This window comes from Plecotus auritus (assembly GCF_963455305.1).
Source record: "Plecotus auritus genome assembly, chromosome: 2".
Lineage (NCBI taxonomy): Eukaryota > Metazoa > Chordata > Mammalia > Chiroptera > Vespertilionidae > Plecotus > Plecotus auritus.
The window spans coordinates 51,865,783-51,879,600 of record NC_137771.1 but is presented as its reverse complement, the minus strand read 5'-3'; the positions used below and the strand labels follow the sequence as shown (position 1 = coordinate 51,879,600).

The window sequence follows — 13,818 nt, the reverse complement described above, 5'->3', positions numbered from 1 at the left end:
GAGGATATTTTTTTCATTTATTTTTAGAGAGAGTGGAAAGGAGGGGGAGAGACAGAGGAACATCAATGTGAGAGAGACACATCGATTGGTTGCCTCATGCATGCACCCCAACCAGGGCTGGGATAGAGCCTGCAACCCAGGTAAGCGCCCTTGTCCAAAATCGAAACCAAGACCCTTCAGTCTGTGGCCAACACTGTAACCACTGAACAACTGACCAGGGCAAAAAATTGCATACTATTACAATTATAGTTCAAAACACACTGGTTAAATATTATAGAATACTAGAGACCCGGTACACGAAATTCATGCACGGGGGTGTGTGTCCCTCAGCCCAGCCTGTACCCTCTCCAATCTGGGACCCCTTGAGGGATGTCCGACTGCCCGTTTAGGCCCGATCCCAGCCTGCATCCCTCTCACAATCCAGGACTGCTGGCTCCCAACTGCTAGCCTGCCTGCCTTCCTGATTGCCCCTAACCGCTTCTGCCTGCCAGCCTGATCACCCCCTAACCACTCCCTGCCAGCCTGATTGATGCCTAACTGCTCCCTTGCCAGCCTGTTTTCCCCTAACTGCCCTCCTCTGCAGGCCTTGTCCTCCCCAACTGCTCTCCCTTGCAGGCCTGGGTCCCTCCCAACTGCCTTTCCCTGCAGGCCTGGTTGCCCCCAACTTCCCTTCTCTGCCGGCTTGGTCACCCTTAACTGCCCTCCCGTGCTGCCTGATTGCCCACAACTGCCCTCCCTTACAGGCCTGGTCCCTCCCATCTGCCCTCCCTTGCTGGCCATCTTTGGTGGTCATCTTGTGTCCACATGGGGGCAGGATCTTTGACCACATAGGGGCAGCCATCTTGTGTGTTGGAGTGATGGTCAATCTGCATATTACTCTTTTATTAGATAGGATAGAGGCCTGGTGCATGGGTGGGGACCAGCTGGTTTGCCCTTAAAGGTGTCCCAGATCAGGGTGGGGGTTCCCTTGGGGTGTGGGGTGGCCTGGGTGAGGGGCCTGTGGTGGTTTGCAGGCCGGTCACACCCCCTGGTGACCCAAGCGGAGGCCCTGGTATCTGGGGTTTATTTATCTTCTACAATTGAAACTTTGTAGCCTGGAGTGGAGCCAAGCCTTCTGCTTGCTCCATGGCGGCAGCCATTTCTATTGGGATTTATGTATCTTCTATAATTGAAACTTTGTAGCCTTAAGTGAGGCCTGGGCCAGCCAGGGTGTGCAGAAAGCTTGGCTTCCTCCATCACCGGGGGCAACCCTAGCCTCCTGCTCTTTCCAGCTCCGTGGCTGCGCCATTTCTGTTTGGATTTATGTATCTTCTATCATTGAAACTTTGTAGCCTTGAGTGGAGGCCTAGGCCGGCAAGGGCAGGTGGAAAGCTTGGCTTCCTCCATTGCCGGGGAAACCCAAGCCTCCCTCCTGTTCTCTGTGCCCGTAGCCATGTTTGTTGGGTTTATTTGCATATTCACACCTGATTGGCTGGTGGGCATGGCTTGTGGGCATAGTGGAGTGATGGTTAATTTGCATATTACTCTTTTATTAGATAGGATAGTATTTTCATGCTTTCATACAATTATGAAAGTTCCAAGTGTTTCTGGAAGAAAAACTGACTCACGAAAATAACACAGTCACAGATTCAATTGTTTCTGAGGGGAAACTTTTTTTGCCAAAAATGTGGCAAATAATATATTTTTTTCATGAATCAAGTAAAGTTAATATGAAAATATGTTGTGGTTTATACAAGTAGCACCCCATATACACAATAGACTATTTACTTAGTCCTTGTGGTTATTAGAAGACTCTACACATTGAGGATAAAGGTATTATTAATAGTTTTCTGATCTATGGATCAAAAGTGTGATGACAAAATAATTTAAGATTAATTGCTGAGTGTCAAATCGCAGGCTTAGAACAATTTGCCACGGGAAAAACTGAGGAGTTTATATGCACAAGAGATGTGTCCTAGGGCCATTAGAAACTAAAAGGCAAAGAGAGAAAGAAGGAAGGAAAATGGGGAGAAATAAATAGGGCCATTGGCAGCTGAATATGCTGCTTCGACATATGACTGAGCTTTAGCTGACAAAACAGTGAAATGTAAGCTTCGTAACAGATGAACACAAAGGAGAATTGCTTTAGATACTGAGCAAATTTGAGCCCCAAAAGAGAGATACAAATAAAAATTCTCAGGCTGACCAAAGTCCTCTAAACATTTCACAAAAATCTTATGCATAGATGTTTAAAGGAATTCCAAACTCTCACACATTTTTAAATAATGTAAATATCAAAATACTTGGTTGCATTGGTAAGATATTTATTAATAATGTATTGGAGCAATAAGAAGATGAATAAAACCCATAAAAATTACTATGTGATTAAAAATATCTTAGTGGCAACATAATGCAGATAATCCTAACAGAAGAAATACATGTTGTTTGCTCTCTAGACTTGCACCATATTTTTAGGTCATTGTAAAGGTTTATTTATTAGGGAAAAGAGTATTTTTTTAAAAGATACTATTCTTTTGATTTGTTAAAAGCATTAGAAAAGTAAGCAATTTATTCCCTTTTATCTGAGATTCCTATTAAAATGAGAATTTGACCAACTAGAATATATTTTTTTTGTAGTTTGAGGCTGATCATCAGGGGTTGTTATCTTTAGGGGAATTTGAAGGTAAAAGTTAAAATTGTGTTTGACTTTGGTTACTTTATAATTTGTTTTATTAGTAGCTCCAGTAATCCAATTATGATCTAACAGTTAACCATCTCTGGGATGTCTGTCTATTGCTTTCTGTTTATTTCTTGGTGAAATTCTCAAGTTTTAAAAAAAGTTTCTTTCATTTGATTTTTATATTTTCTTTTAAAAGTAAATGATCACACTTTCACAAACTGTATTTCCAGATTTCTTGCCTTTGGAAAAAATAAAAGAAATATTCTTTAAAGCCTGTGTTTAATATGAGACGTCAACGAGTGGGGAATATTTGGATTGCTGAGTTTTATACAGTTTTCTGATTCTGTCAGAGCCCCTAATACCTCCTCAGCTTCACATACAACCTAAAATAGTAGAAACCATTAAAAACAGGAGTGGGTAACTGTAGGTGGCTTCTCCTCCCTAGCTATTCCTAAAATAGTATCAGTAATCAGCTTTTTGATTATCACCCTTTAGGCTTCCTCAAAGCTCTTTCTATTGTATAATTTTTTGACACTATCTGCACCATTTAAAAATAATGAATTGAAAAATTCAGTCAAACCTTTTTTTGTCACTTGTGCTAAAATAAGGTTTTAAAGTAAAAAATTGTTTTTTTAAAAATTTTTAAATTTAACTTAAATTTTACATCACCTTTTATCCCCTCTATGCCCTCTACCACCTCCACCCCTATTCCTCCATCCCCGAAATCACCCCACTGTTGTCCATGTCCATGAGTTCTCTCTTTTGCTTTTTTGCTCAATCTCTCCACCCTGCCAGCCTCCCCACTCCCAAGCTGTCTGCTCTCTATTTATGAGTCTGTCTCTATTTTGCCTAGAACAGTGGTCGGCAAACCGCGGCTCGCGAGCCACATTTGGCTCGCGAGCCGTGGTTTGCTGCTCTGTTGACTAATGAGTTTGACAACCACTGGCCTAGTAGTTCAGTTTGTTTTGTTGTAAACTATATTCAGTCAAATTAAGATTATTTTAGATTTAATATGGTTTTATTTAATGGCTAACACATTGTACCTTATACAATAATTCTAAACAGTTATTTATTTACTGTTTAATCTAACTTTGGACTTATCTTTATATATATATAATCTGGCTATCTACCCTATACACCAATAGACATAATCCTTATCTTTATATACATATGTGTTTGTGTGTATATGCTTTTTTTTTTTTTTTTTTTTTTACAATAACTTATTTTTGATTCTAATCTACTAGTGTAACTTCACAGCATAGTTCTAGGACCTTCAGGTAAACTTGGTGTCCAAGTCTTTCCTGGAAATCTATTCTCATCTGATTGTGCCTCTTCCTCAACTTATTCAAATGATACTAGGGATGGTTTAAGTTTGAATTTACAGAACTTAAGAGTTCTCATCATTTTTTTACACACCCAAAAGAGAAAAATGACACAAGAAAAGTGTTTTGCAGCTACTTGGATTTCTTTTTTACTTGTCTTAGATTCCTCCTATCTGTTTTTATGTTGCTTTTGTTTTCATTGAAGCGTGTTCACTCCAAACTCCCCTGCTCCTTCTGATAAATGTCTAATCTTATATAATAAAGAGGTAATATGCAAATTAACCCTCTCACCCTCACAAAATGGCGCCTATGACAGGTTGGCAGGGGGATTAGTGAGGGACGACCAAATGACTGAAAAAGCAGGCTGCGTGGGGTGACCAGGCCAGCAGGGGGTTTAGTGAGGGACGACCAAACGACTGAACAAGCAGGCTGCATGGGGCGACCAGGCTGGCAGGGGGGTTAGTGAGGGATGAACAAACAACTGAACAAGCAGGCTGCATGGGGTGACCAGGCCAGTGGGGGGGCCGTAAGGGTTGACCAGGCCAGCAGTTGGGACAGTTGGGGGTGACCAGGCCAGCAGGGGGTCATTTGGGAGTGGCCAGGCCGGTAGGGGGGGCAGTTAGGGGCAACCAGGCTGGCAGAGAGGGGCAGTTGGGGACAACCCAGCCAGAAGGGGGGGCAGTAAGAGGCAACCAGGCCAGTGGGAGGGGCAGTTAGGGGCAACCAGGATGGTGGGGGGTGCAGTTAGGGGCAATCAGGATGGCAGAGGGGGGTAGTTGGGGGCAATTAGGCTGATGGGGGGGGCAGTGAGGGGCAACTAGGCTGGCAGGGGGGCATTTGGGGGCAACCAGGCTGGCGGGGGGGCAGTTAGGGGTGACTAGGCTGGCAGAGGGGGGCAGTTGGGGGTGACCAGGTCGGCAGGGGGAGCAGTAAGGGATGACCAGGCTGGAGGGGGGGCAGTTAGGAGTGACCAGACCAGCAGGGAGGGGGCAGTTAGGGGCAATCAGGCTGGCAGGGTGGGCAGTTAGGGGCAACCAGGCAGGCAGGCAGGTGAGCGATTAGGAGTCAGTGGTCCAGGATTGTGAGAGGGATATCCGACTTCTGGCCTGGGATCAGGCCTAAACTGGCAGTGGGACATCCCCAGAGGGGTCCCACATTGGAGAGGGTGCAGGCTAGGCTGAAGGGACCCCCCCGTGCATGAATTTCATGCACCGGGCCTCTGGTCCTATATAATAAAAGCCTAATATTCTAAGTGTCTGATCGTCCAATCAAAGCATAATATGCTAATGATATGCTAAGGCTGCTCAACTGCTTGCTATGACATGCACTGACCACCAGGGGTCAGGCAGTCGACAGTTGACCAGTTGCTATGATGTGCACTGACCATCAGGGGGCAGACGTTCCGAAAGGTAGGTTAGCTTGCTGCTGGGGTCTGACCAATTGGGACTGAGCGAGACGAACCGGACATGCCCTGGAGCCCTCCTGTGGTCCCTCCCCAGCTGGCCAACCTCCCACGTCCCTCCCCAGCCCAGATCATGCACCAGTGGGGTCCCTCAGCCAGGCCTGTGCCCTCTTGCAATCTAGGATCCCTCAGGGGATGTCGGAGAGCCGGTTTCACCCTGACAGCAAACAACTGGTCACTATGATGTGCACTGACCACGGGGCAGACACTCAATGCAGGAGCTGCCTCCTGGTGGTCAGTGTGCTCCCACAGGGGAAGCGCCACTCAGCCAGAAGCCGGGCTCATGGCTGGTGAGCGCAGCGGAGGTGGCGGGAGCCTCTCCTGCCTCTGCAGCAGCGCTAAGGATGTCCGAGTGCCAACTTAGGCTGGCAGTTGGACATCTCCTGAGGGCTCTCAGACTGCGAGAGGGCACAGGCTGGGCTGAGGCCCCCCTCCCCCCAGAGTGCACAAATTTCGTGCACCGGGCCTTTAGTTTTTAAACTAATTTCCTTTAGTTAAAAAAGAACAAAGGATTTGGTTCAGTTAGTGATTACTATCTCTCAGAGCAGTGGTTGGCAAACTCATTAGTCAACAGAGCCAAATATCAACAGTACAACAATTGAAATTTCTTTTGAGAGCCGAAAACCAACTTCTGTGCATGGGCCACGAAGTTTCAATCGCACTGTACGTGCGCGCCCACATGTGGTATTTTGTGGAAGAGCCACACTCAAGGGGCCAAAGAGCCGCATGTGGCTCGTGAGCCGCAGTTTGCCGACCACTGTCTTAGAGAGACTTGGACTCTGTAGAATATAGCAGTCTTTTTTTTAAAAAGAAAAAAATTTAATCAGAAAAATTACAAGGATTTAAAAGCAAATTTATTTATTTATTAATTAAATCCTCACCCAAGGATATTTTTCCATTGATTGTTAGAGAGAGTGGAATGGTAGGGGAGAGACAGAAAGAGAGAAACATTGATGTGAGAGAGACACATGGATTGGTTGCCTCCTGTACAAGCCTCGACCAGGGCTGGGGATTGAGCCTGCAACTCAAGTACATGCCCTTGACCGGAATCGAAACAGGAACCCTTCAGTCTGAGGGCCGACACTCTATTCACTGAGCCACACCAGCTAGGGTTAAACGCAGATTTAAATGGGTCTCATTACAAAAAACATTCTAACATAGTCTCACTGAAGCATCCTTTGCTTTGGCGATCCCTCTGTTTCATGCCATTGTTGAAAGCTCTCAGGCTCAAGGGCAGTACTTCTCATAGACAGAAGCAAATCAGAATCTCTGGTACTAAAGTAATTTAGTCTGAAAAACGGAAAAAAATCTATTGTTTTGATAATACTGTTGTGGACACTTTTGGTGACCTGCCAGATTCCCTTTATCAGACTGGTGCTCTCATCCTGCAGGTGCTGCCCACAGCTCACATCGGACACTTCTCTTGAAAATTACCCTCAGCCTGGAGTCTCCTTGTTGGGAAATTCTTGGCAGGTTGCACCCTCCAGGCTGGGAGTGGCTTGCAGCCAATGGCTGATTGATATCAGGGTACAAAACGTGAGAAAATGCTGTAGTACCATCATGCTCAAGAGCACCCTGTATGATCAAGCTTCCACTCAACCTACATCTTGGCTTAGTTTCTTCCTCTGCCCTATCTTACTTCCCTCAGTCCCTTAGAGATTTCAATGGACAGCCATTTCAGTTAACCATGTGCACACACACACACACAATCCTCATTTAGGGAAACTAACTTTAGACAAATACAAACTACAAAAAGTAAAGCTCTGCAGTATCATCTTGCCTAGTAGAAATATGTAGATTCTATATCTTGCCTACCAGTGATTTTTGGAAGCCAGAGTCAGGAGATAAAATGCATTTCCTCCCTCCCCTAACATAGAACAACTTTGGGGGCAGAATGGGAAAAAAAGTGGATGGTATTGCTATTACATATATATTATTGAGATATATCTTAAATGTTATCTGGGTAAATTAAAAAAGTTAAAAATTATTGCCACAGGCAGACACCTAGCAGCTATTACTTCTTTTCTTTTCTTTTTTTTAAATAAATATATTTTTATTGATTTCAGAGAGGAAGGGAGAGGGAAAGAGAAAGAGAAGCATTAATGATGAGAGAGAATCATTGATAGGCTGTCTCCTGCAAGCCCCCTACAGGGGACTGAGTTCGCAACCCAGGCATGTGCCCTTGACTGGAATCAAACCCAGGACCCTTCAGTCCGCAGGCCAATGCTCTATCCACTGAGCCAAACCAGCTAGGGCAGCTATTACTTCTTATTTATCTTTTTGTTTTGTTTTAGTTCTATTAATTTGGGGTTTCCCAAGAATCCTAGTTGGTTATAACCTTTTCAAGCAAGAAAATAGAAATACCATGAGGTCCCTGACATGCCACTTAAAACGTGTGGTAGTGCCCGACCTATGAAACAGGAGGTCACAGTTTGATTCCCTGTCAGGGCACTTGCTCAGGTTCTAAGTTTGATGACCGGGAGGGGGCATGCAGGAGGCAGCCAGTCAATTATTCTCTCTCTTCATTGATGTTTCTATCTCTCTCTCCCTTCCTCTCTGAGATCAATAAATACATATTTAAAAAATACAAACATGTGGAAGCAACTTTTTAAATGGAATGTGAAAGATTTTACACACTTCCAAAAGATTTATTTGACTCTCAGGAATTAACTTTCTCTCATTGGTGGACCTGTCAATTCTTGTTTATTATAACTAACTTTAAATCTTTTACATTTTGATTGAGAAATGTCTGACATTTTTTCAATGAATAGCAACAAATTTTAAAAAAGTCTCTCAATCCTTTCCCAAGCAATTTTCTGTCTGCTTGTTTTGCTTATTTTGTTCCATGCTAAATGGCTAAGCTGACACAGCAAACAGAACACAGATAATTATATAACTCTAGCAATTAACTACCATAGTGGGCTATGTCTTGGGCTGTAATTTTATTGAAAAATATTTTACTAATTGTTACAAATTATCACAAAGTGATAGCAATTTCAATGCTAGTGATTTTCTAAATATACTAGAGGCCCAGTGCACAGATTCATGCACCAGCGGGGTCCCTTGGCCTGGCCTGTTCCCTCTTGCAATCTGGGACCCCTCAGGGGATGTTGGAGAGCCAGTTTCAGCCCTATCCCCGCAGGGCAGGCTGAGGGACCCTACTGGTGCATGAATCCGTGCACCAGGCCTCTAGTATGCAAATAAGATCTTTGGTTAATCTCTTCCTGCCCTCCTCCTTCCCCCTTTCCCTCTGAGATTCATCAGTCTGTTCCATGTTTCCATGCCTGTGGTTTCTGCTCCTGTGTTGAGCATCTGGCCCCCTGGTGGTCAGTATGTGTCATAGCTACTGGCTGGTCGGCCAGTTGCTTAGGCTTTTATATATATAGATTGCTGAATGAAAATGTCCCAGTAATTGGTATTTAAAATGGTATTTTTTAATCACCTTATTTTTTCATATGAATGCCCCAGTGATATTATCCTAAAGAACCACGACTGTTGTATTTTATTATATTCTTTCATAAGCTGAAATCCATGTCTTCTTTATATTATAATGTCTAGACACAAACATTTCCAATTGGCTAAAGCAGCGGTCGCCAACCTTTTAGACCTCACAGACAACCAGTGGTCCGTGGACCACTGGTTGGTGACTGCTGGGCTAAAGAAAACTGCCATGACTTTTTAAAAAGCTTCTTTTAAGTGGTTATTCCTGTAGGAATCCTATTAAGAGGAGACTGTGAAGACTACATTTCTCTCAATGTTTCTAAATAGAAAACTCAGAATGTTTTTTCTCAACATACAAGACAAAGACAGAATAGGCAAAAAAAAAAATTTATTTTTTAAAAATCTCACTTTTACTGTCCTCAAACAACTAAGTGGTATTGTGAACCTCAAATTGCAATGCAATTAAGATGCAGCTGAAATAATCAATTGTGTTGTAAAATAATTTTGCTTGATATTTATTTAAAAAAATTCAGTTTTACATATCAAAAACATCTATTTCAGTCCCTTCCTAAATTTAGTCCAAAATGCAGTATATAAACAGTATTATATTTATCCCTTGATCCTGAATGTTACTTTTGTATAAAGCATAGACTCTACAAATTACTTTGTACTATGTAATCACTTGAAGTAGAAATAAGAATGGGGCAGACGTATAACATATCATAAAATGAATTTATATATGTCTATATACACACATATATATAAAATAAATCATATTTGTCTAATAGTGGCACAAAATGAAGGAAATGTGTTTTATGGAGTTTAATATTTATGTAGTAAATATAAATCATGTGTAGAGTTCTAGATAAAAGTGTTTGCTAATCTTGATTTTTATACCCATGGAGAATACATGACAGGAAATAGACATATGGTATGTCTATTTTCATAAGCATATCTTTTGCAACCTTTTGCTTATGATTCATCCAATGTCATGAGTCTGAACAAACCTGGAAAATTATTCTTGTGCATTTTCGAACTTGCCACTGCCAAGGCTGCCTCTGGGCATTGCTATCCCCAAGTAAAGGTATCAAATAAATGCTTTGATTTTGTACTTCTAATCCTTCTTCTCTTCTTAACATAATTATTCTATATAATAAAACCCTAAAATGCAAATCGACCAAACGGCGGAATGACTGGCAGAACAACTGGTCGCTATGATGCACACTGACCACCAGGGGGCAGACACTCTGCCCCCCTGAGAGGGAGGCGACTGGTGGTGGCAATTGGGGGCGGGGCCAGCCAGCAGGTGGCATTAGGACACCAGTCAATGCGGTACCAGCGGGGTCCCCGATTGCCCCGTCTGCTAGTTGCCCCACAGATGGCCCTGATCCCTGGCCAGGCCTAGGGACCCTACCCTATATTGGGAATTAGTCTCTTAGATTTAAAAAGTAAAACCTGGCAAGGCTACTCTAACACCGAAAAAACAGGATGATGCAGCGATGACATGCATGGACTCTGGCTTGCACATTTTGTGGTCAGCCCTGATTCTGACACTTATAACTGTGTGACAAAGCCAATTACTTAACTTCTCTCTGCTTCAGTTTTTCCACCCATAAGATGGGGAAAATGGTACTACTGCCCCAGAAGGGTCATGTTATGTACTACTTTTTATAATCAGGGCAAAAAAATGTAGCTGCCTTTCACCTGTACGAAAAGTATGGTCACTGGTGCATGCAGCGTTCCAGATTGTGAAAGGGATGTCTGACTGCCAGTTTAGGCCCAACATCCCCCAAGGGGTCCCGGATTGTGAGAGGATGCAGGCTGAGCTGAGGTACCCCCACCTCCTCCGTGCACGAATTCTGTGTACCAGGCCTCTAGTAAAATTATAACATAATTTTATTTGATGAAATATGCATTTCCGGAGACACAGAAAAATGTCCTATTTTTTTTTTAGGGGTGGGATGTAAAGAACAGGGACTTAAATCCTTTGCTGGCCTTTTTGGCATTTGGAGTCACTCTTTTAGAAGTAATGTTGAATAAGATAATCCAGAATATTTATTTATTGGTTTATTGGTGATTATATTTTATGTTTGCCATGCCTCCAGGATTCTTCCTTGGCTTGGAATTTTACTTGTACCATAGGCAAATTAAGACCTAAAAAGGAGCATGAATTTGTTTCTTCTATTATTTCTGCATCTATATGTAGATTGCCCAAATCAGTGGAAGTACAGGTTGGCTCTCTAAGCACCTTTTGGGTATGAGTGTTTATGATCGCACTAGAGAATAAGTGATTCTTTGACCCCAATGCCCAAGTATATATATTTCCTATTGTCAAGTGTTTCAGGATATCCATAATATAGCTTTCACTTTGATCCTATGACTAGATAACTGTTCATGGACTGTTCAGTGCTATACATTTAGAGTATATAGAGGAAGTGGGGGGGGGGCTTTGAGTTTTCTTTAATATATTTAAACTCTAGGAGCATAGTCCTACCTCCTCAAATGAGGCAAGGAGGGCTATCAGTCCCTGAATGAAGAACTATGTGAATACATCATTAAAAATTCATTAATTTGCAGAGTCTTGGGCTGCTTTATGTTGTTTCTAACAGCTTCCAATTAACCAATACAACATGAAAATTGTATTGGTAAATTACTGGCATTTTGCAATCATGAACTAATATTTTATGAACATATATTATTCAAATATTATTGTGATTTGTTCCACTGGCATAATCACTACTGTAATGATACCTTAGTCCGAAAGTTTTATAATTCCTTAGCAATCCACTGTGTACAGTATGCTTCCAATTACCTAGAGAATACATGCTGACTTCCAAGGACTTGTTGAAGCAAATATCTAGACTACAACTAATTAGAGGATTCTGTAATACTTTTAATATTAGGATATCACGTTAGTCTCAACTCAATAGGGTATAAATTTGTCATGTGGTTCTTCTGTTAAGTGGCATTTGCTTCATAGTGCTTATTAAGAGAAAAGGATTTGGAGTCAGATCAATTTGGGTTCAATTCTTGTCTGCCACAGATCAGCTAAATGATCTTGCACAACTTAATTAACCCCTCTGGGCCTCAGAAAAATGGGGAATAATAACACTCAACTAACACAAGTTGTTATGAAGATCAGATAACTTCATGTATATGAAGAACCTAATACAGTAGACACTTAATAAAAGATTATTATTTTTATTACTTTTATTGCTAACATCATATTTGTTGGATCAAAATCTTTCACCTCTCTTTAGTAGCTTGCTATCTCGACAGCAATGCTTCTCTGTAATAATGAACCTGACCATGGCTTCCATCCACTTTAGTGGGAGGGCAGAGGCAAGCATTAGGGAGGGCTAGTTTTAATCAGTTTTCTCTTTCCAAGTCAAAATAATGAATTCCATGATGAGTGAAGTGGGTTGTTCACCTACTAGACATTGTTTCGACAATGATATGAACCACATAATTGTGCTTCATCCATTTAACCAGAGGAGACAATAATTGTACTACTTTGGGTTCTTTAAGAGAAGTTACGTTTGCAAGATCAGATGCTGTTCTAAGCTCTCAGTCTGGCTCAAAACAGTGCCCATATAGTCTTAATCCTGAATTCTCCCTAAAGCCTCAGTTAACTTTTGGGCTGTCCCAAAGGTTTTTCTGCAAGAATCTTAATGCTACCACAGAATATAAATTGGGACTTCTGCCAGATCGAACAACACAGCTCACTTTTGCTGTAGTCCCACACTCCCCGCCTTCTGGGATGACAACTTCATGCTTTCCTTATTTGGCTGTGTGCCGGGTAATCATTTGTGTGCTATCTCACAATGACCATTGGCATTTGGCTGAAACAGTGGTTTCCATCAATCATAATGTAGAGAATGGAACAAATCTATTTGGCTACATTAGTAGAGAAGGTCCTAATGTCTCTAAGAAATTCAGATATCATGGTTACTTATAATTTTGAGTGGCATTACAAAACATTCAAACATTCATGAACAGTAAGTAAAATAACATAGTTGCTTCTGAGGATATTTCTAATCCATGACTTGTTTCTTGGAAGGAAATATGGCTCATATTAAATTTAAGCTTTTGCATGCATGACTAAGACTTCTTACAAAGGATCCACCTCCAACTCAGGTAGTATCTGTTGAATTTAAACATCTTTTTAATTTGCTTCTCTCATCCCCAGCTGTAAATTAGCCAACTCCTGAAAAAAATAATGTTTTTTTCAGAGAGAGGTATTTTTAAAGTTCATTTTCTTACTGCTTGGTACATTTTTTTTTAATGTTTCTACTGATTTTAGAGAGAGAGTAAGGGAGAGGGAGAGAAAGAAACATCAATGTATGAGAGAAACATTGATTATTTGCCTCCACCTTGACCGGGGATCAAACCCTCCATCCAGGTATTTGCCCTGACGGGGAATTGAACCAACTGAACCACACTGGCCAGGGCAATCCTCTGAACACTTTTAAGTAAGTATCTACTATGTGTTTGGCATGACACCAAAGTAGTCAATAAATTAAGAGCAGTTTTGAGAGTCTTCTGTTGGTTTGGAACTTTTAATTACCAATTTTGCAATAATAGAGATTCACTTTTCAGATTGTGAAGTGTTTTAGAGAATAATCAGGCAAAGCAAAGTGCTTTTGAGGGAACATATTTCAATGGACACATTATACAATTCAACTCTATATCTGTTACATTTAACTAAAAGAGCAAATTATAAAATGATCGAAATAGTTCTGTCTCACTAGAGCCATCAAAATGTTACAAATGAGAAATTAAAGTAATAGTGATAAAGTGTTCAGATTCCTCATAGTGGAAGAATTACAGGCGATTATTTGAAAGCCTCACATCTACTGTCTCCTTCAGTTGAAAATAATAGTAGAAAAGGAATAGCATTTAGACCTCTTGACAATTTAGCAATCTGTTCACCC

The 13,818-nt window shown here is 41.6% G+C and overlaps 1 protein-coding gene across 3 annotated transcripts in view; it reads right to left on the bottom strand.

The window, feature by feature from the left end:
• LRRC7 (leucine rich repeat containing 7) overlaps positions 1-13,818 on the bottom strand; it is a 496,684-nt gene that overhangs the window by 19,964 nt on the left and 462,902 nt on the right. The window lies entirely within an intron of this gene.